Consider the following 21,121-nt stretch of genomic DNA (forward strand, 5'->3'; position numbering starts at 1 on the left):
CTAGTTCCCATGCAGTTCGTTTTGAGTTGTGATGGTTGCTTTTATAACCTATGATTTGATTACGATTACAAATTGTCATGGCTAGAATGGCTCACTGTAGTAGGCATACGCTCCATGACTGGGGAACTTTATGCCGACAAACGGAGGACAAAGTTCGAACCCCGTCAGAAACAAACGTTTATGGAGATAGACAGTCACAGGAAGACGGGGTTGTCTTCCTGTTTTAATAACAACAAAACATACGGCTAGCCTGAGTAGCCTCGGTCCCAGGCTTATACTGATCTGCGGCTAAGGTCCACATCGCAATGTGAGTGCCCGAGAATCGGATCGGATAACGGATAGGGTATGTGTTGGCATTGTGACAGAAAAAAAGTGGCATTTGCGAGGACAGCTACGCGTTCTGTCGCCGTTAGAACATCTGCGCCGAAGACGCCGTTTCCACGGCGACGGATGATGTCATTTCATTTTGATCTGATTTCATCCAAATCTGATACACAGGTAGTGAGGTAGACCGCATGGCTGCGTTATGGTAAAGTTATTGACCTGCCAAAATATGTGACCATCTTGTGGACTTAATGTAACTTAATTGGAGGTCTTTAAATACATTGCCTAAATACCGCTAGATTGAACTCTAAAACATAATAATAAACAAATCGGGAATGATTTTCGTTGTGACGTAGTCAAGTCACATATTTCAGCAGGTCACCAATTTCACTGTAACGCCACCACCATGCTGGAGTGACCGTGTGCGAGTGGTCGAGATTGGGGCACGTAAACGAGGGTCCCGACATACTTATATGTGTATCTATCTGTCTGTCCCATCCATCACGAATACCGGAATTCTCGGCCCGCCGACTCTTCTTCATCTTTGCCGAGATTTCTTCCCGTTTCGCCGACTCTTCGTCACTTTCCGGTCCGAGTTCTGTCTGAGAACTCGGACCGAAAGTGACGAAGAGTCGGCGAAACGGGAAGATATCTCGGCACTGGAGCGCGCATCTAGCTACTGCATGATGATCATGCACGCTGATCAGACAGCAGATCAATAAAAGCATGCAAAAGCATTCAGCTTTCACAAGTGTGCCCATATAGAGAAGGAAAATAATTAAGAATTCGGTGGCATTTCTTTCACATTGCAAAAGAGCAATTTTTGCTCTTTGCTCTTTGTCCTAATAGATAGAAATGTGATGTGAGAATGTCCAGCCTCAAATGCTTGTGTTATATTCTTGTGAAATATTCAGTAAAGTATTCTGAAGATATGCAGACAATATAATACCAAGAACCCCCAGTTTGAAATGCATTAGGCCACAGACCGGATGTGGCCCATTTGATACCATTTGCTCTCTGGGAGTACACTATCATCAGTGAGTGTTAATTTAACTCTGATTACCATTTCTGATCTACTTTGAACTGGCCTATTAACATTTTTATAGACCTGGTTGCTTGTTTCACTCTTACAATATGTGGCAACCCTGGTTTGTTTTGGTTTTGTTGCTTTAGCATCGTTACTATCGTTAGCACAGTAGCTAGCAGAGGCTGCAGCTGCTGAAAGTGCACATAATGTGAGCTTGTAGATCAGATGCATCATGCAGGCTCTGAGAACATTCAGAAACTTGCTGAATGTGCCCCGAAACGTGTAGAAAACTCGGCAGAATCTGAAGAAGAGTCGTCGCGCGGCAATTCTTCTTAAGAGTCTGCCAAGTTTTCTCCACGTTTTGCCGACTTATCTTGATAAGTCGGCAAAAAGGGTAAATCTGCCGAGTATTCTTGTTACCTCCATCACGCCCCCCCTCCCCGAATTGGCCCGGTCACTTAATTGTAGAAGCGAATTCGGTTTTTGGTGCATCTCATATGATATAAAGTACAATCAGTCCCTCTGATACAGTAGTAGACATACTAGACAATCATCATGTCATGGTTATCAATATGCTTTATGCAGCTATGTGTCCTGAGTCAGGCAGCTGAGGCCGGTAACAGGGACTACAGGTATCAGGGAATATTATCAGTATAATGTCAAATCTGGGAATACATTTCTTAAGAATTTTCTTGGCAGCTGTCAAAAAATCCCCCTAGGGTGGTTGAATATCAACCAATGTGGGATAAGTAGACACCTTTACAAACACATTGGCGAAGAAAATTCTCGGTAAGAAATGTAATCCCAGATTATTAATATCCCCTGACATACATTTAAGTGCGTTTGTGTTCTATGTAACGTCAGCGCCAATATTATGTTGCGGTCACACGGGCAGATGTAAAAGATGCCCTAAAGTACTATTCATTGTCAATAGAAGCCAGCGACACGACGTTGCAAAGACGGAGCGATGCATGTAGCTGCTCCATGTGTGAACGCACCATTAGGTTAGATAGTGTCTGATAGGCAGATACCTAAGTAGGTAGGTTAGGTTCTTGGTTTACCTATATGGTATGAATCTAGATTATTATTTCTATGTATGTGGTGTATTACTGTATTTTTGTATAAATAAAGATGACAATACTAACTTGAAGAGTATTTAGGAATACAGTATAATATGGTGTAGTTGTGTATGGTAATTCTCTCTCTCTCTCTTTCTCTCTCTCATCCAATCAAAGAACAAGATTCCTTTACAGGATCTCCTCACTGGTCAACAAAAACACCTTGAACAGGAGCCCTCGTACGGTAAGGTTTCTTTGACTATGCATCCACCTCTTGGTACCACAGCACCTCAAAGGCCCTTAAAACTAGGCTCCAGACCTCCCAAAACAAACTGGTCAGGCTCCTACTTGGCCTCACCCCCGAACCCACCTCACCCCTGCCCACTTTGACAGGCTGGGATGGCTTAGGGTCGACGACAGAGTACAGCATCTTGCAATGGGTCTGGTCCACAAGATGCGATACACCACCAAGACACCCATGTACCTGTCTAAATACTTCCTTAATGTAAACGAAGTCCACACCCACAACACCAGAGGGAGTGCAACAAACCATGTACAACCCAGATTCGGCACAAACAAGGGACTAAAATATTTTCGCTCTATATGCCACCAAAATGTGGAACGCCCTACCAACAGTCATTAAGACATGTGAATCCCTTGACTCCTTCAAAACCGCTCTCAAAGGGCACCTACGGATGGCTGCAATTCGAAACTAGCCTCTGTAAAATCTGAATCCCCCCACCGCCCCCCCCTTTTCCCCTCACTGTATAATGTATCCTTTCCCTTTTTGCTTCCTACATGATGAATTCCTGTTCTGTTCTTTAACTACATAGAAGTGTCTATTTGTATGACTCTAAATGTTTTGATGAATTGAACAATGTGGACCCTGTTGTAAACAAGTGTAATGCTTAATTGGGTCGTCCACTCACAGTTAACAGTCTCTGTATTGAGTTTGTGCTTAAAATGTACTTTAACACTACGACGTCGGAGCGGTCATTCTGACCGGTTTTGAGATTTAAAAGTTTATTTTCTTAGCCCATGGAGTCCAGAGAAAGTTCCCCTTGCATGACTTTGTCTAAATATTCGATTGAAATCATCTCTGTTTTTTTTCCCATTTGAAAGGTTTTGTAAATATGATTTTAGGCATATATCTCTTACTCTGTCAAGCTATTATCGGCACAATGGACCGACGTCCCCCTTTCTCCCCCATAGGCCTACTCGCCTTTTTGCTGCTTGATAATGGTGTCTTTTATAACCCGATTCCCCGACATTTCCTTTTCACTTGATATCGTTTCGTAGAGAGGGCCTACACAACCGATCTATATACCAAATGAAAGACCGAATTCCGTAGTTTACATGGTATTTTGAATTTTTTTAAATGAGCAAAAAATGAGCGAGTTATGATTTAAAGAAAAGAGGGGTGGAGGAAAAAAAAAGAACACGCAACACACATACAGCTAGCTAACTAGGCGATTATTTGGATCAATCAAATATATTAATTACATCGATTATATCGATAACACGCGTAGCCTATAATGTTTCCCCCTCTATATAAAAATGACAATATATAACTGATGTCGTATTTCGTCATGTATGTGAACTAGGCTGCTTGCAAGGGTGTCGCTTTCGTGAGCAATGGTGTGCATGGCCGGTTTGACCTGACGCGAAGTATTTTATGCACTTATGATGCGGAGAGCCATCTTATAAAATATTTCGGTTGGGATATTGAGGGGGCAGAAAACAGCCCGGTCACGTGGTTGATGTACTTGCAAGTTGGGACAAAGAAATACACACGGGCTTAGCAAATGTTTTTTATTAATTAAACTGATATAACAACATAACGTGGCTAATAATTGTTTATTTGGAATGTACTTTGGCTTGTAATTTAGGTAAATATAACGCGACTCACTTGTATAAGTAATTTACCGCGGACATGCCGCATTTACTGCAATACATTAGCTTTAGTAATGCGGTTAGCTTATAATATTAGCAAATGTAAGCTAACGGCTGGAGGAATGGGGGTCTGTTACTACGGACAATCCGGTCAATAACATCATTACACTTAAACATTAATACAATTATGTCATGTTTACATGCCTAGTCAAGCAGTCTGTACATGGCGTGGGGTCACATAATATTAATTACATCGATAACACACAAGAAAAGAGAGTGATCTTTGCAGGGTGGAAGAAGGAAAAAAAGAAGCAACAAAGCGACACTCTTCCATGGCTATGTTGCAATATAGCACTAACCGGGCAAAATATGTATTACATGTATTATTAGTTTTATACATTTTAGGAGTGAAAACATGTGTTTAGAAATGACAACATCTCAGCAGTTCAGACTGTCCCATTGTTAACAACACTTAACACACGACACAGACAGCTAGCTAACTAGGCTAGGCTAGCTAGCTTCTCGCTCCATTGAAACCGAGCATTCAATAATAACATCCCTCTGCCCTCATCATGGATAATAATCATTGTATTCATATTATCTTATCAAAATAGTAAACAAATTCCAAGTTAATTAACCAGCCAAACATATATGATTTAATTCGTTGGAAATGGGATGCAGCCGGCTTGATTCTTGAACGTCTCCAGTTGGACGTCTCCAGGGAGTGGGGGAGAGAGTGGCCAATCAAATCGCACCAAAAACACGGTCCCTCTGACCGTTCAGCGACTGAGTAGTAGTGATTTTTTTTCAGACTGGCTAGTGTTAATTCTACAAACTGTTAATAAATATTTCAATCAATCAATCCACATTCAATCTGCAATTTTGGTGCACAGTAGGTTATTATATTAACATATACGTTACTATACAGATTGGAGACATTTACATTTTATTAATTAAAAAGGCTACAGGTTTTTCTGTAGAAGTTAGACAAAGTGCATGTGTAACGGATATGGATTTAAGTTATGCAAAATGTATGCTACTTAGTGCAGAAAGACCATTCAACCTGAGTTGTTTATTAACATAAAGGTAATGTCCTTTATTTTCCAGAAAACCTAAAAGAATGACGGGCCACTTAGAGTTAGCATTTGAGATAGGTGTAGGGTTCGGGTTCGGGTTAGGTTTAGGGTTAGGTTTAGGGTTAGGCCAATGGTTAGCCCAAGCCCCAGGCCCAGCCCCAGGACCAGGACCAGGACCAGCCCCAGCCCCAGGACCGGCCCCAGGACCAGCCCCAGGACCAGGACCAGCCCCAGGCCCAGGACCAGCCCCAGGCCCAGGACCAGCCCCAGGACCAGGACCAGCCCCAGGCCCAGGACCAGCCCCAGGACCAGGATTAGCCCCAGGCCCAGCCCCAGGACCAGCCCCAGGCCCAGGACCAGCCCCAGCCCCAGGACCAGGACCAGCCCCAGGCCCAGGACCAGCCCCAGGACCAGCCCCAGGACCAGGCCCAGCCCCAGGACCAGGCCCAGCCCCAGGACCAGCCCCAGGCCCAGCCCCAGGACCAGCAAACCAAAGAAGACTGCGGCTCATTAAAAGGGGTGGGCATGTGGGGCGTTATGTGGGCGTGTCTATCAGGCTTTGGGGCCTCTCTGCTGATCAACCCTTTCGGTCTCATAGTCGCATATGTGACTGCAGGTTTAATTGCTTACACTTCTACAGATATCGGGAAGTATGTGGGAAAGAGGGTTGGGAGTAGATTATAAAAATAAAAAAAACGGAACCAACTGTTTTGCCTTTTCTTGTTGTTGACTGTTTTGAAGGAAGGCTGTTTAAAGATCCGAACAGAAAAGTCCTGTCTGGTTGCATTTAACAATGTTAAACTCACCAACATTGCAGCTACGAAAAGCTTGAATGATCCTCTTTCTATCTGCAAAGTTTTTGTTTCAGAAAAATCCACCATAGAAACCTTATGTGCTTCTTTCTGTCAAGAAAGGGGGGCATGTCCTGATGGGACAATCATGCATTTGCATACTCTCTCTATAGTAGTAATGCCAAGAGCTGTGTAATGTAGTTCTGACTGACACCTTTCCTTTGGAAAGGTCAGTGAGACAAGGTTCTTGTATAGTGTTTCCACAGAACCTTTTAGCAACCCTGGTCAAAAGTGACAAAAGTGACGCAGAGATGAAATATGTGGAAATTCCAGGTACTATTTGGCCATAGGCCTATGTCTGAGGCAAATTAAATGGGTTCTGCATTTCTGCACCAGATCTTGGACTTTTCAGTAGTTTTAGTTTTAGAGATGATAGATTTAGGCACTACATACATTACTTGACACTAGACTATGTAGCTGTTGTACTGTATGTTTTTTTGCACAATGCATTTTCACCTGAATTTGAACCTTTCAATTTGAATATTGAATTTGAACCTTCCAAGGTTCAATTTGAACCTTGAACCTTGGTAATGGTCAAAGTGTATTCCAACAATATCTGGATGACACGTTTCATTTTACGGTCAGAAATATGAACATGGACCATCTTTGATGTTTATGGGAAGGCCTCAGGGGCAAAGATCACTATTGAGAAAACATAAATAATGTAGCCTATGTTGGGCAGGGTTGTGATATCCCTTCAGAGTAGCAAAGGACTAGCCTATATTAAAATACTAGCTACTACCAACATTGTGTAGTGTGTGTGTGTGTGTGTGCGCGCGCGTGTGTGTGTGTGCGTGATTCTGACACTACGCCTCACTTTCAGCATGTACTGTAGAAACCCCATATAAGTAAATAATAATAGCATATCAAACGGAGGGGGAAATTGCAAAGTAATTTACACATCAAATGGCTTTTCCCCTGTATGAGTCCTCATGTGTTTATTTAGATCACTCGTTTGAATAAAGCCCTTGGCACAAACTGTACACCTAGAAGGCTATTACCCTGTGTGAGTCATGTGTTTTCGTAGAATACCAAACTGACTAAAGCCTGTGCCACAAACTGTAACTATAAAGGTCGCAATTTAAAAAAATTGCAGAGTGTGGTTGCCGCAGTGGCTTACATATACCCCTCCCACTAATATTGCCAGCCTATTACAATTTCAAGTCACACCTTAGATCATGTGTAAGTAATTCGGAGGGGATTTAACCCCCAAAATTCATGTTTTTGCGACAAACGGTTACATTTCTCACATTTGCGGCGCCCCCTATGGATGAAAATGGAATTGCTTTTAGAACTTGGTTGAACGAACCACCCCGGACATGTGATTCAAATTTTGGATGGATTGGACATTCCGTTCGTGATTTATGACATTTTTTGTGATACAGGCCTCTCCTACTAACTTCGGACGACGATTACGGCCGAACGATACGCACTATCAAAATTCTGCAGTTGTTTTTTTAATCGGATGGGTCCAGAGATCACGTGTGCCGATTTCTGTGACATTTGGACAAAATCTGTAGTGGGAAAAGCAAAAAGTGTGTTTTGGACAAAATTCAAAATGGCGGAAAATCTATCATGACGCAAATGGGCGTGGCCTATATGGGAAAAAAATAATTTTGTTATAAGAGTTATAAAACTGTGGGAGGAGTAGTGCGTCAAACTAAAGACTAATCCAGTGGAAGTGGAATAAAGTGTTACAGTTACAAGAGTCTGGTTGCCACACTAATAAGAGTCTCCATTCATTACAGGCACCCCCCTTCCCATGCAACATTTGCTATCGAACATTTGCCAACGCCAATGATCTCGCAAGGCACAGAGAGGTCTATAATCACTAACGGTAAGAGTTTCCACAACAAATATTATCTTTGTAAACAGTGTGACAGGAGACACGTGTGAGCACACTTTGTGATAGGACTTGCAGTCAGTCAGGCACTGAAGGAATTGTCTCTACAATGAACCCGTTCAGGACGGGAACTTTTTAACACATAGTTTAGTCATAGCACGTCATAGTACATATGTATAGCATAGTATATGTATATTTTGTATAGTTTCATTATATAGATATTCCACTGATGGACACCCACGACATCCGTTTCTGTGCTGTTTGTTCACCCTCTAAATCGCCCCCGCAGCCTTCGGCAGTCTGAGGTTGGATTTGCATCCAGCAGGTAGCAGTAAACGTAACGTAAAGGAAAAACAGCAAGGAGCACTAATTTTTGATCAGCTTGAGAGGAAGGAACACATGGGAGAGAGGAGCGCCACCATTTAAAATCATTCACCCATACACCAATCGAGAGGTTAGTTTTTGGTAAAATTATGTTGTTGTTTTACAACTAATTGCTTTTTTCGAATGCACTATAAAAAGTTTCTCATTTGCAATAATAATTTATAATAACCTTACAGAATGGAACCTACACCACCACCACGCCGTGGATATTCCCCCCGAACCCACTCCAACATAACCTGACGCTGCCAGATCCAAAAAGCTTGCTACACAAATTTGTTTCACAGCTTATTTGGATCTGGGATCGCGGAAGCAAATTCGATGACGGGGCTGTTCCTTTTTTTCAAGATACATGGTAGATGATTGGATGGGAGCGTCTGTCTATCACCGTGTGGGCGTGCAAACACAACCAATCATATCGACGTGTCTATATACCGTCACATCCGCATCCCGCCTTTAGCTCACGCTGATTGGTTCGGTGCGAAGCAGATCTGACTCAGGGCTCAACTCTGTCAGAGATCCCAGATGAGTGTTGTGTTGGGGAATATGTTTCAGCAATACCGCCCTCATCTGGCAGCGTCAGGTTAACTCCAACCCCCCTCCTGAGCAGTTGGCTCCCCCCGCAACGCGCCCAGGTCGCCCGGAGGACGAGTATTTTACCGCGAACGAGTCTCTCCCAGCCCCCATACCCGACCCTGAGGAGGAGGAGGAGGACTTTGTTATAATGGTACGAGGCCGGAGGAGATTCGAGATCCTGAGGGCGTATCTCAGGCTGTTGGAGAGGGAGAGAGAACTTGGAGCCCCCGGAGGGTCCGGAGCAACCTAATTTTCATTTATTCTTTATTTCTTTTAATAAAAGTTGTTTGTTTCCAATTGAATCGTAGTGATCATTCTAGGATGTACCAGGTAATAGGAATAGCTGTTTGGGGAGGCACTGTCTGGGGAGGCACTGGGGGGACACAAAAAGTGGTCCACCAACATCGGAAGCCGGATTAGGGGGAGGAAAACTAAGCCTCTTTTTTTAGGGTTTTTTCCTGCACTATCCCCTGACTAAAATTACCACAATGATAAGTGACTTGAAATGTTCAATTTTTATTTAAAAATAATGGTTGCGATTATGACATGTCCAACACACTGCTCTGCTAACTAAAGTGTGTATAATACTTTATAAGACTTTGACCACACTGGTCCAGCATACTACTTTAACCCATTAAAACCGGGAAAGCATCTGTCTTTTGGGATTTTAGCAATATAGCAACGTATGATTTTCTGAAAACTCTTTACAACAGTGCATGGCTCTGAAAAAATAGCAACTGCACTGAAATTAAGGCTGTAGATTAGCCATTGTTGTGTATGTGGCCTATGAACACAACTAATAACGAAATAAAACACTGGAGAAGGGAGCTCAGGTTTATAGTACTTTACTGGTCAAAGCCAGAACTGACACATCAATCAAGGGTATACAATGCAGCTGCGCAGGACCTAAGAGCACCTAGCACAAGGCAGAGTGGTATGCCACATAAAGTAGTCCCTGGAGAAGCAATACACTACAGCCATTAACTTTTCTTTCAAACTATGTTGAATATTGAATCAATGTTCACTTCGGAGGGGTCCCTGGCACAAATCTTCAGATGGGGGCCCACAGCCATACACATACATATCATGTTGGGGGTTCCTTGGCAGTAAAGTTTGAGAACTATACTGAAGGCATTGGTAGAATCAGGACACAATTAGAAAACTGGAAGCACCTGCCGCCAGTGACTAATAAATAGATTTCATGGATTTAATTTGGGCAGAGTGAAAAAGATGTCTTAGTCACTCTCATGACATGCACTTCCTTCAGAATGACTCATTTTAAAGTAGAATTTAAACTCAGGAATCAAAGAAAAATAACAAAAAGTGACTGCATATGTCAGCCAAAATGGAAGAGAAAATTAAGGAGTAGCAGCTAGACAAGTCCCACATAGGACCATTCTAACCACTCTCAACTAAAAACGACTAAACTAAAAATCACATGAGTGTAACAGGACAATGAGGACATGCCACTGTTCTGTGCTGCATTGACTGACTGAGTGAGAATTTGAGAAAGCAGGAGTGTGGTACTGGAAGGCTTTTATAGGGGTGTTGGGCGGGGCAACACCTGCAATCAGGAATGAACAGCAGGTGTGCAGCCTAATAAGGAGCACAAGCTAGTTGACCAGATTTGAACCATTAGGCCGCAGTCACACCTATCAGACAAGCGTCTTATGGTTGTCTGATGAAAAGCATCAGACAAGACAGCTCCCAATGCATTTCTAATGGGAGTCACGTGGTTTCATCAGACAAACTTGTTTCATGGGGGGGGGGGGGGCAGGGGGCAAGACACAAGACAGAAAACATTTTGTAGGCGACAAACTGAAGAACAAGGCGGGACTTCAGACAAGACAAAAAGGGTTGGGTTTACCCGCCAACCAATAGGAGAGAAGGTCCGTTTGTTACGCTGCACTGGGCGGTCTTTTCACACTCTGTTGTTTTTTTTCTGCAGAGTGCAGACACGGAAGAGGAAAGAGCCTATGCACTTTCGTAACGAAAATGATTTTATTGTTAAGTAAAGTAGTTTGGTCTGTTCCAGTAAGCAATTCAACAGGAAAATATAATCCCTGCCCGTCGTGGCCGAACAGAAAATTAAAACAAACGTTATAATTCAAGGTGCATGCATTTTATCATTCACTCCTAACCTAGCTCTGGTCTATATAGCCTAATGCTTATATGATTCTGCCCTGTGTTATGATCTGAGTGCCTATGCTGTGTAGCCTACTTGTACGACTGTACGTGAATATACAAATGTACAGTAGCATATCAAAAGAGATTGCATGCAAGCTATCAAATAATTCAGGTGTCGCGTCGACTACGTTCAGATCTCTCGTTCCACCTCGTATCAGTTTGTTATTCCACCCGACCCATAATCAATAGTTATCCGTCTGACTGCACGGACCAACGATATAAAAGGACATCAGTGCTTTACACAGAGGATGCGACATTATAAATGAAGGCCTACTTCAAACCATTCCATATGATTTGGTTGTTAAAATAAAATAAAACTGTTAATATGAATGAACATGTTTTCAGTTCGCATGGGCAGTGCGCATTGGACTGGAGATTATGAAAGAGTCGTAGCCATGACTTATATTTCTGAAAATGCTACTGCTCCCAAACAATCATTTTGGGCATGAAATGTTGAAGGATAAATGTAGATGTGATAATGATGTGCCGTGTTGGCTATGCCCAATGGGCCTACTGTACATTAGGCCTACTTCAGATTATGGTTCAAATATGATTCCCCCCCTTTTTTTTCTCTCATTTTTTTTAATAACATTAACATCGAGGTGTCCACTGGCAATGCCAAAGCAGTGGCATGCACTCTTCAATCTGTCGTCTCCTCTCCTGAAGTAACGCTGAACGGTCGGACTGCAGATAGGAGAGAGCCGTGCGCCCAGGCGCAACTATAGGCTCCAACTTGGAGACGCATGTCATCTCTTATCCTATATTTCGCCTATAGCCTGCATCGACGTCTGCGTCATGGCTAACAGCCTGAAATGCAGCAAGTCGTGTGTTGTGGTAAAATGGATGCGCTTTATTAAAAAATAATGGAGTCGTTGCTAACAGAAAATATTAATTTTCCACAATGATGCCATGCTTAGTCTGCGTACCTGGAGGCTATATACATACACACGGAATCAGTGCCAGACTTGGCACCTACTGTGGTAGTGGTACTGATAAAGTGGAGACGCAACACGTTGACACAACCAACAAGCTACTAGCTACTGTGTCCCGCAGCTAACAGCGTAAGGACAACAACAGGCAACACGTGGATCTGTTTCCGCATGTCCTCGTACCGCCCACGCACCGCCCACATTACGCAAAGCATTGTGGTACATTGATGCGACAAACGACAAGACAGATGAAACCATAAAACATTGATAAGACGCTTGTCTGATAGGTGTGACTGGCGCCATAGCATGATCTGCCAGTTGCAATGTTTACAAGTTTCAAAGGGTTAGTTACACTAAGGCCGCAGTCACATCTATCAGACAAGCGTCTTATGGTTGTCTGATGAAAAGCATCAGACAAGACAGCTCCCAATGCATTTCTAATGGGAGTCACGTGGTCTCATCAGACAAACGTGTTTCATGGGGGGGGGGGGGGCAAGACACAAGGCACAAAACATTTTGTAGGCGACAAGCTGGAGAACAGGGCGGCACCTCAGACAAGACAAAAAGGGTTGGGTTTACCCGCCAACCAATAGGAGAGAAGGTCCGTTTGTTACGCTGCACTGGGCGGTCTTTTCACACTCTGAGTCTGTTGTTTTTTTTCTGCATAGTGCAGACACGGAAGAGGAAAGCCTATGCACTTTCGTATTAACGAAAATGATTTTATTGTTAAGTAAAGTAGTTTGGTCTGTTCCAGTAAGCAATTCAACAGGAAAATATAATCCCTGCCCGTCGTGGCCGAACAGAAAATTAAAACAAACGTTATAATTCAAGGTGCATGCATTTTCACTCCTAATGCTTATATGATTCTGCCCTGTGTTATGATCTGAGTGCCTATGCTGTGTAGCCTACTTGTACGACTGTACGTGAATATACAAATGTACTAGATATTTATCGTGTACACACGCACACCCTGCATTGACAGAATGGACCGGAGCTACTTATAAACTGCAGAAACAGTACAGTAGCATATTGTGGCGACTGGTACACACACCCAGGAGACAGAAAGACGTTTGCCTATTCCAAGGCGTTTAATCCCAAAGACAGTTTAACAAACAGTGGCTTTAAATCATCACTTTCACGCATTGGCAACACAAGCAGGTAAGATAGACAGTTATGTTCAGTTCCTCTTTCTTGCCGGACGATGGTGCTCTAGAGTCGTTGTCGCTGGACCAAGTCTCTGGACTTCAACGGGCGTCTGAGAGCGTGATTAAACACAGTCGGTCTGCTGCCCGGTGGCAATCAAATAAACATGGGAAGTACGTTCCTACTCAGCTTGTGGACGAGCGCTCTCGCTCCGGTTCCTCCACCGTGTACTAGGGTCGTTGTAGCTATTACTCCGTCCTTTTCCATCCCATGCATGTATTAGTTATATGGATCCGATCCTCCTCTTCACCAGTCTGTCATAGTACAGTCTGTCATAGACGTGCTTAGCGCGTCTGTCATACAAGCCTGGTAGGAGAGAGGACAAGAGGTAATCAATATTATGCTGTTCAGTGTTCATGTTAGTCACATAGAATGTGCTCGTGAACGTGGTGCTCGACTCACCGCCCAACTCGCCCGATAGCGTGTTGTTTCACCCCTGGAGCCTTCATCTGAAGTGAGGCAGAGAGATCTGTCTTTTGAACTGTGGCGCTCCTTTGACTGAAGGCAGGTGACGCGCATTCCAGCTGATCAAGGAGGTGACGCGGTACATACCTTCCCTCTAGTACCCGCCCTAGAGGTTGGTGCGTTCCTCTTCTCTCTCTCTGCCTCTGCTGGCCTCCAGGGGTGTGCCTACCTGTTGGGCGGCGTTCTGCCATCGAGACACCACAATATCAAAAGAGATTGCATGCAAGCTATCAAATAATTCAGGTGTCACGTCGACTCCGTGAAGTTTCTTCAAACCATTCCATATGATTTGGTTGTTAAAATAAAATAAAACTGTTAATATGAATGAACATGTTTTCAGTTCGCATGGGCAGTGCGCATTGGACTGGAGATTATGAAAGAGTCGTAGCCATGACTTATATTTCTGAAAATGCATGCTCCCAAACAATCATTTTGGGCATGAAATGTTATGATTCCCCCCCTTTTTTTTCTCTCATTTTTTTTAATAACATTAACATCGAGGTGTCCACTGCAATCTGTCGTCTCCTCTCCTGAAGTAACGCTGAACGGTCTGACTGCAGATAGGAGAGAGCCGTGCGCCCAGGCGCCCCATGGCTAACAGCCTGAAATGCAGCAAGTCGTGTGTTGTGGTAAAATGGATGCGCTTTATTAAAAATAATGGAGTCGTTGATAACAGAAAATATTAATTTTCCACAATGATGCCATGCTTAGTCTGCGTACCTGGAGGCTATATACATACACAATTACACACGGAATCAGTGCCAGACTTGGCACCTACTGTGGTAGTGGTACTGATAAAGTGGAGACGCAACACGTTGACACAACCAACAAGCTACTAGCTACTGTGTCCCGCAGCTAACAGCGTAAGGACAACAACAGGGGCAACACGTGGATCTGTTTCCGCATGTCCTCGCACCGCCCACGCACCGCCCAGATTCCGCAAAGCATTGTGGTCAATTGATGCGACAAACGACAAGACAGATGAAACCATAAAACATTGATAAGACGCTTGTCTGATAGATGTGACTGGCGCCTAAGAAAGACCTTCAAAGATGCATCTGATGCCATGAGTGTGATTTAATATGGACTTGAACAACTTGACAAAGGTCACAATCACATGGTCAGAATGTGACCAAAAGTAATATTTCTCTGCGTAACACTACTACTAACCATAGGGTTAGCTTATTTAAAATGAAAGGTCTGAAACACGTGCTTCTAAAGGTGCAAGCAACATATTTCTCCGACATTTGGTTCAAGAGGTCTTTGTTTAATGTTAAAACCTTTTTATCCAAATGGGATTTCCCTTTTTCAATGTCCACAAGTCTCAGAAACTGTTCCTAAACCCCCAAACAGGTGTCTGGACACCCTTTATATTGGAAAATTTGGCCTCTGACCACTAGAAGTGGGTGAAAGTTTGATTTTAATTTTATTTAAAAAACTGCCTGTAGTTCCGTCCAGGAGAGAGCGGATAAACATGTTTTTAAAACAAACATTGAACTAAAAACAAACATTAAACCTGTATATAGGAGGGGCTAGTGCCCCTCAAAAATCACACCAGTGTGAAGTGAGGGGTGATGTTATCATTATACATCATCATACATCATCTCACTTTTGTTTTGTTTACAAATACACAATAGTTGTGTTTACACAAACACTCCAAACTGTCCATCCATTGTCAATGGCATTCAATGTTTGTGTTTGCACAAACACTCCAAACTGGCCATTCATTGTCAGTGGCATTCAATTGTGTTAGGACAATGTTTGTGTTTACACGCAATCCTGCCAGTTCTGTTACATGAGTCAATAATATCACTATGAAGTGACGTTGGTGTTCTCATCAGAATCACTCAACCATCATGAAGATGCAGAAATGTAAACTCTGAGGTCTTATTTATAAATGGGCAAACATTTGCAACATTTGCAAACTACAATAAGGGAGCAGAAAAAAGAAGCAGCAGTGCTTCGTGGGTCCTTACAAATAGAAAACAGTAACAGGTGCTCTTTGGAGTTTTTTTGTTTTGTTTCAGGACAAAGAAAATCACTGGGAAGAAAAGGGACGGTGCCAAACTAAGGTCCAAGGCAACTCTGTTCAGTTCAAGTAGAAAAATACAGCTGAGCAGGGTTGATTTTGACAGTGATTTAGTTTTAGTCATAGTCTTGAGTAAAATGTAATTTAGTTTTAGTCATCTTTAGTCTATCATTTAGTCTACTAAATATCGCAAGATTTTAGTCGACTAAATATACAGTTGACTAAAATGTGTTATGGCGGTGCCTTGATGGTGATTTTACACTTGGTTGCATGTTGAAAATAGATCTACAAACTGAGCTTGAAGATCCGCAATTTTATAGTTCTACTGTGTTGGAATGTGATCTATATTGAAAATAACTATGATCTTATTCTGAAGTGACAGATCCTTAACAGGAAGTGCCTATTAACGTGTGTGTATATATTTGCCAAATAAACACATCTCATCAGTTCTGTTGTGTACAGCTGACGAGGATGATGTAAACTGACGGTGCTGCTTCCTTGTGTCTTATTTATTTCCTCCGTATATTTGACTGATGTCCGACTAGCTTCCAGGCATATCTACCTTACTGCTGTAATGGCAGCTCTGCCAACAGGTTATGGGCCCAGCAGGACGAAAGATAATGATAGCCGGTGGAGTCGGATTTGTTTTGATGGAGATGAACGGAACTTTGAATTATGGTTGGTGAAATTCCTCGGGCACCTAAGACTGAAAAATCTGAAACACACTATACTGAACGAGCCTGATATCGACGACGAAGACGTGCTCGATGGGGAAGAAGCAGCCGCGAGAGACGCTGCAGCCGAAGCAAGAGCCGCTGAGGACGCCGAGAAAAATGAGGAAGCATATGCGGAACTAATTCAAGTTCTTGATGATACAAGTTTGTCATTGATTATACGAGATGCAGTAGATAATGGGAGGAAGGCGTTGCAGATTCTGAAAGATCACTATGTCGGTAGGGGAAAACCAAGAGTGATAAGTTTGTACACAGAGCTGACGTCGCTCCAGAAGGCTGCTAACGAAACAATCACAAACTATATTATCCGGGCGGAAACTGCCATCACGGCACTGAGGAATGCGGAAGAGACTTTGAGTGACGGCTTACTGACAGCTATGATTCTGAAGGGGCTCCCAGAATCATATAAGCCATTTTCCATCCACATTGCACAAAGTGACGACAACATCACCTTCGCCGAGTTTAAAACCAAACTGAGGAGTTACGAGATCACTGAAAAGTTCAGTAGCAATTCCGGGGATGACAGCGTGATGATAATAAGAGGCAAGGACAAAGACATGAGACTGTCTTGTTACAACTGCGGCCAGAGGGGGCATAAAGCTTTCGAGTGTGAAGGTGCTGCCGGTCAGAGAGAACAGAGACAGTGGTGCAGTCTTTGCAAAAGTCCCACGCACAACGATACCACCTGCAGGCGGAGAAGACGGAGAGATAACGTCAACGTGACGCAGGATGAAGAGGAGCACACGTTCACCTTCAAGGTGGGCCAGGTGAACCGCGACTTGGACGGCGCCGGGAGACCGAAGCAGAGACTATGGCCTCTTTTAGACGGCGACCATCTCCATATAACACGTCAAAGTCCCGTTGCGTTCTCATTTTTTTGGACCATTTACATGAGAACGCACACTTGAATGAAAACGCTACAAAGTGCATGCATATGCCAGGTCGCTAGGTGCCGCGTGTCCTTGTGGGGTCTGTGTGACGCAGCGCATATATAAACCATAGACATAAGTCACGCATGCGTAGAACTACTTCCGTTCTTCTTCTACACAGAAAGTAAACAAACGTCGCGTCCTCATCACACCTCCAGCAAACCGGACTATCCGACATGGTTGTTGTTGTTCGTTTCCCCTAGCAACTGACGCCTATGACACCATGTAAAAACGTAGGACACGGGTGAGCCGACCAGAGCTGATGTAAGCCATGATGTCACAATTTTTGCGTATCCACCGTTTTGCCTGTTTATATGGAGACCATAGGAAACGGCGTTCTAAAAGATTTCCACTCTGGGAGGTGGTTTCACTTCGTTGCGTTTTCACCTCCTGTGAACACGGTTCTCGTCTAAATGACAGCAGCAAACGATACTTTATTTTGCCGTTTTTTATGAACACCATCCTCGTGTAAAGAGCACCTATGTCAGGGCATTGCTCTGAGCATTTAGGCCATATTGTGAGGTCCCTTTTCGTTCAGGTCCGTTCCCACGGAAGGGGGACTACACAATTTTTTCTTCATAAAATAGATTAATAGGTAGAATAGGTAGAAAAAAAAATTCTACTCGTCCCATGCTGCAGTATTTTTTATAATCGCTCTCAAAGACGGGACTATTTTTTACCAGGCGTAATAATATGTGCAAGGGGAGTGGTGTGGTTTTGATCACGTGAACCAATCGCGTACCAGCTTTATTCTCTTCCCCATAATAATATTAGAGCAATGGCGGCCACCAGTTAGTTAAGCAGCGAACTGAGCCAAGAGGGGGAAAATAAACCAAAACAAACCGGGGAAAGTGCGTAAAAGGGAATCAAAGGACTCTAACGAGGACGCTGTGTTTCACGCCACGTGTTACCGTCGCTTTATTTGTAAAAGACGATTGTGTTTGGCGGCCGAGAAACGCTGCACACAGACGGTGACAGACGGTGCAGGGGGAAGAAGGAGAACTATCGCTGCATCTAACTTCGGTCTGGTAAGCACCCCCCTCTCTCTCTCTCTCTCTCTCTCTCTCACACACACACACACACACACACACACGGGACTGGAAAACATGCCAGTTTTGGACTGTGAAATATTGATTTGTCATATTATGACGATAACTGTGCTACCGGTATTTACATATAGACCTATCATTTTCCCATTAAATCAGAGGTCTTTGATGTGCTGTGTTTGAGCCGGCCAAGGCTTTGTGGGATCACTCTGTTGTAGTTATAATTATTATATTATATTACTTATCATTGATAAAAAAAGTGTTTATCTACAGAACAGAGACTGAAACACTGCTGATTGAATTACTACTTTATTAGCTAACCCTAACCCAGGAATGCATGGAGGTCAAGGGGGCAGGTCACTGTTATTTACAGCCCCCCACCCAACATTTTAATCGTAAATGTGTGATACTATATATACTCTGTATTTTGGCTGTCTTTAGATACAATGTTGACAGCAGTCACCTTTGCACATGTTAAGAATTTTTTTGTCTGTGTGTGTGTGTTTTCAGAAATGAACAACCCTTTGCTGACAGCTACAACATATTCTGCGAACGAGAATGAGGATATTGATGCTTCAGACTACAGGTAACTGTGTCCTTGACAGTTCAGTAAACAAAAAGGAACCTCTTTCATACTTAAAAGTTTCAATTTTATTGATTTATTTGCTCACAAGAAAGGCTATGACAGTATGTTTAAATTAATTTGTTTGTGTACAAATCCCTTTATTTATACATTTTTGCTCGTCTTTTTCTATATTTTCATTTTGCAGGCAGGATAAACTGAAAAGGCGGTTGGCCTGTGATTTCCCCCAGCTGCAACACGCAACATCTCCGAACTGGTTTTTGTTGAAACATTAGACTGTTATGTTGATATTCCTGAAGATGTGAACCTAAAAGTTTTATCTGTTTGTCAATACATTGTGCATCTAAAGGTCGGAAGCAGACGCCTAAGTCACTGTGTCTTGGTCTAACTGTTCGCCATTTAACAGGTTCATCCAATGTTCTGTCACTACTGAATAGATTAGGACACTGTGCTTCATGGAACACAGTTGTCAGTCTAGACACTAGCCTAGCTCAACTACAACTTCTAGAGGGCAGAGACAACATTTCTAAGGGGTTCTCAAAGAAGGCACCTACCATACTGGTGTGGGATAACATTGATTTTGGGGAGGAGACACTGTCAGGTCGTGGAACTACTCACCATACAAATGGCATTATGCTACAAAGTTCTGTTGTTGAAACAATGTCTAGACCAGACAGACAGCCACTGCCGAAGTCAGTTTACACATTGAAAGCACCTCCTACCTTCAACACAATTCAGTCTAAAAGACAAGGGCCACAGAACTTGTTTCAGGATGCAAGGTACAAATCATTCTGTGCGGCATCATCAGCTTTGCCATTCCACCAACATTGCAAAAGGGCAAACTACCAAGCAGCAGTGATGAGACGTTCTCTGACTAGTAGGATGTGTACTCCTTCACCCATTGGCAATGGCTGGGGCATGGAGGATGGGGAGTTAACAGTAACATGGACTTGCAGGTAGTCCACTGTAATTGAAAAAAAGCAAATGTGAGACTGAAAGATGTTCATGTATGTCTGCAAAACTGTTTTGCACTGCTTTATGTCACTGCCAGGACTGTGAAAATGTGTCAAAGGAAACAGAAGAAAGAGGTACATGGGATGATGACTCGGATAGGGATGAGTAACCCAACATGTTACCTACTACTTGTTTTGTTCAACAATTATTAGAAAGTTTTATTGTGATGCATTTGTATGTTATTTTGTATTTTAAATTTTCATATATTTCCTTGGCTTTGCTGTGACCAACTTGTAAATAAATAAATGTTTCATACCATATGTTGTAATAAGTCTGACCTCTACTACTTTAATTTTTAGTCTTGTCCATTTTTTGCATTATTTCAATTTAGGGGGCATGGTAACATTTTGATAGATTTTCTGCCATGTTGGTCCAAGGTGCCCTGATTTTCTTTTCTACCTTTCATTACACAGTAGGTTGAGACATTTTCTATGTGAAGCCTGTACAACTAGGCTAAACAGCAGGGCAACTGGGTTGTACTGAGTTTGACGCGTGCAGTGATTAATTGAATGTCCAGAGGGTTTTGTTACTTTCGGATATGTCAATCCATCTATTGATATCCACTTTCTTTCATGCAGTAGTATTCAAATGTAAATAAACTGTATAAACTTTAAACTAACAAACAACTGAACCTGTCGACCACGCACGGTCGAAAACTCGTCTTCCCCTGTCGCACCTGAGTGCCATCACACTGACAGGTAATGAGTGTTTCTATGACAACCACCCACCATTCTGACTGACAGCCATGACGTCATCGTAATGAAGGACACATTCATTTCATCATTAAGTAGTTTAAATAAACAAAACAAAATAAACAAAAAGCTTTTTGGCTCCAACATTATATGTATGAAACATAAGCTCTTGGCACAATTTACTGTGTAGGTTTCATTGTACTGTGTGGCAAACATCTTCCTTAGTTTTGACGGATGACTCGTTCGCAGAATGTTGTAGCTGTCAGCAAAGGGTTGTTCAT

General features: G+C 42.9%; 1 long non-coding RNA gene across 1 annotated transcript; it reads left to right on the forward strand.

Moving 5' to 3' along the window:
• The first annotated feature begins 18,301 nt into the window (after window positions 1–18,301).
• Window positions 18,302–20,469, forward strand: LOC308329274. The gene is made up of 3 exons (XR_013965370.1): window positions 18,302–18,533; window positions 19,062–19,137; window positions 19,322–20,469. It is a non-coding gene; the product is annotated as an uncharacterized lncRNA (long non-coding RNA).
• The last annotated feature ends 652 nt before the right edge of the window (window positions 20,470–21,121 follow it).

Source organism: Protomyctophum bolini (genome assembly GCF_963924005.1).
Source record: "Protomyctophum bolini genome assembly, chromosome: 15".
Classification (NCBI taxonomy): domain Eukaryota; kingdom Metazoa; phylum Chordata; class Actinopteri; order Myctophiformes; family Myctophidae; genus Protomyctophum; species Protomyctophum bolini.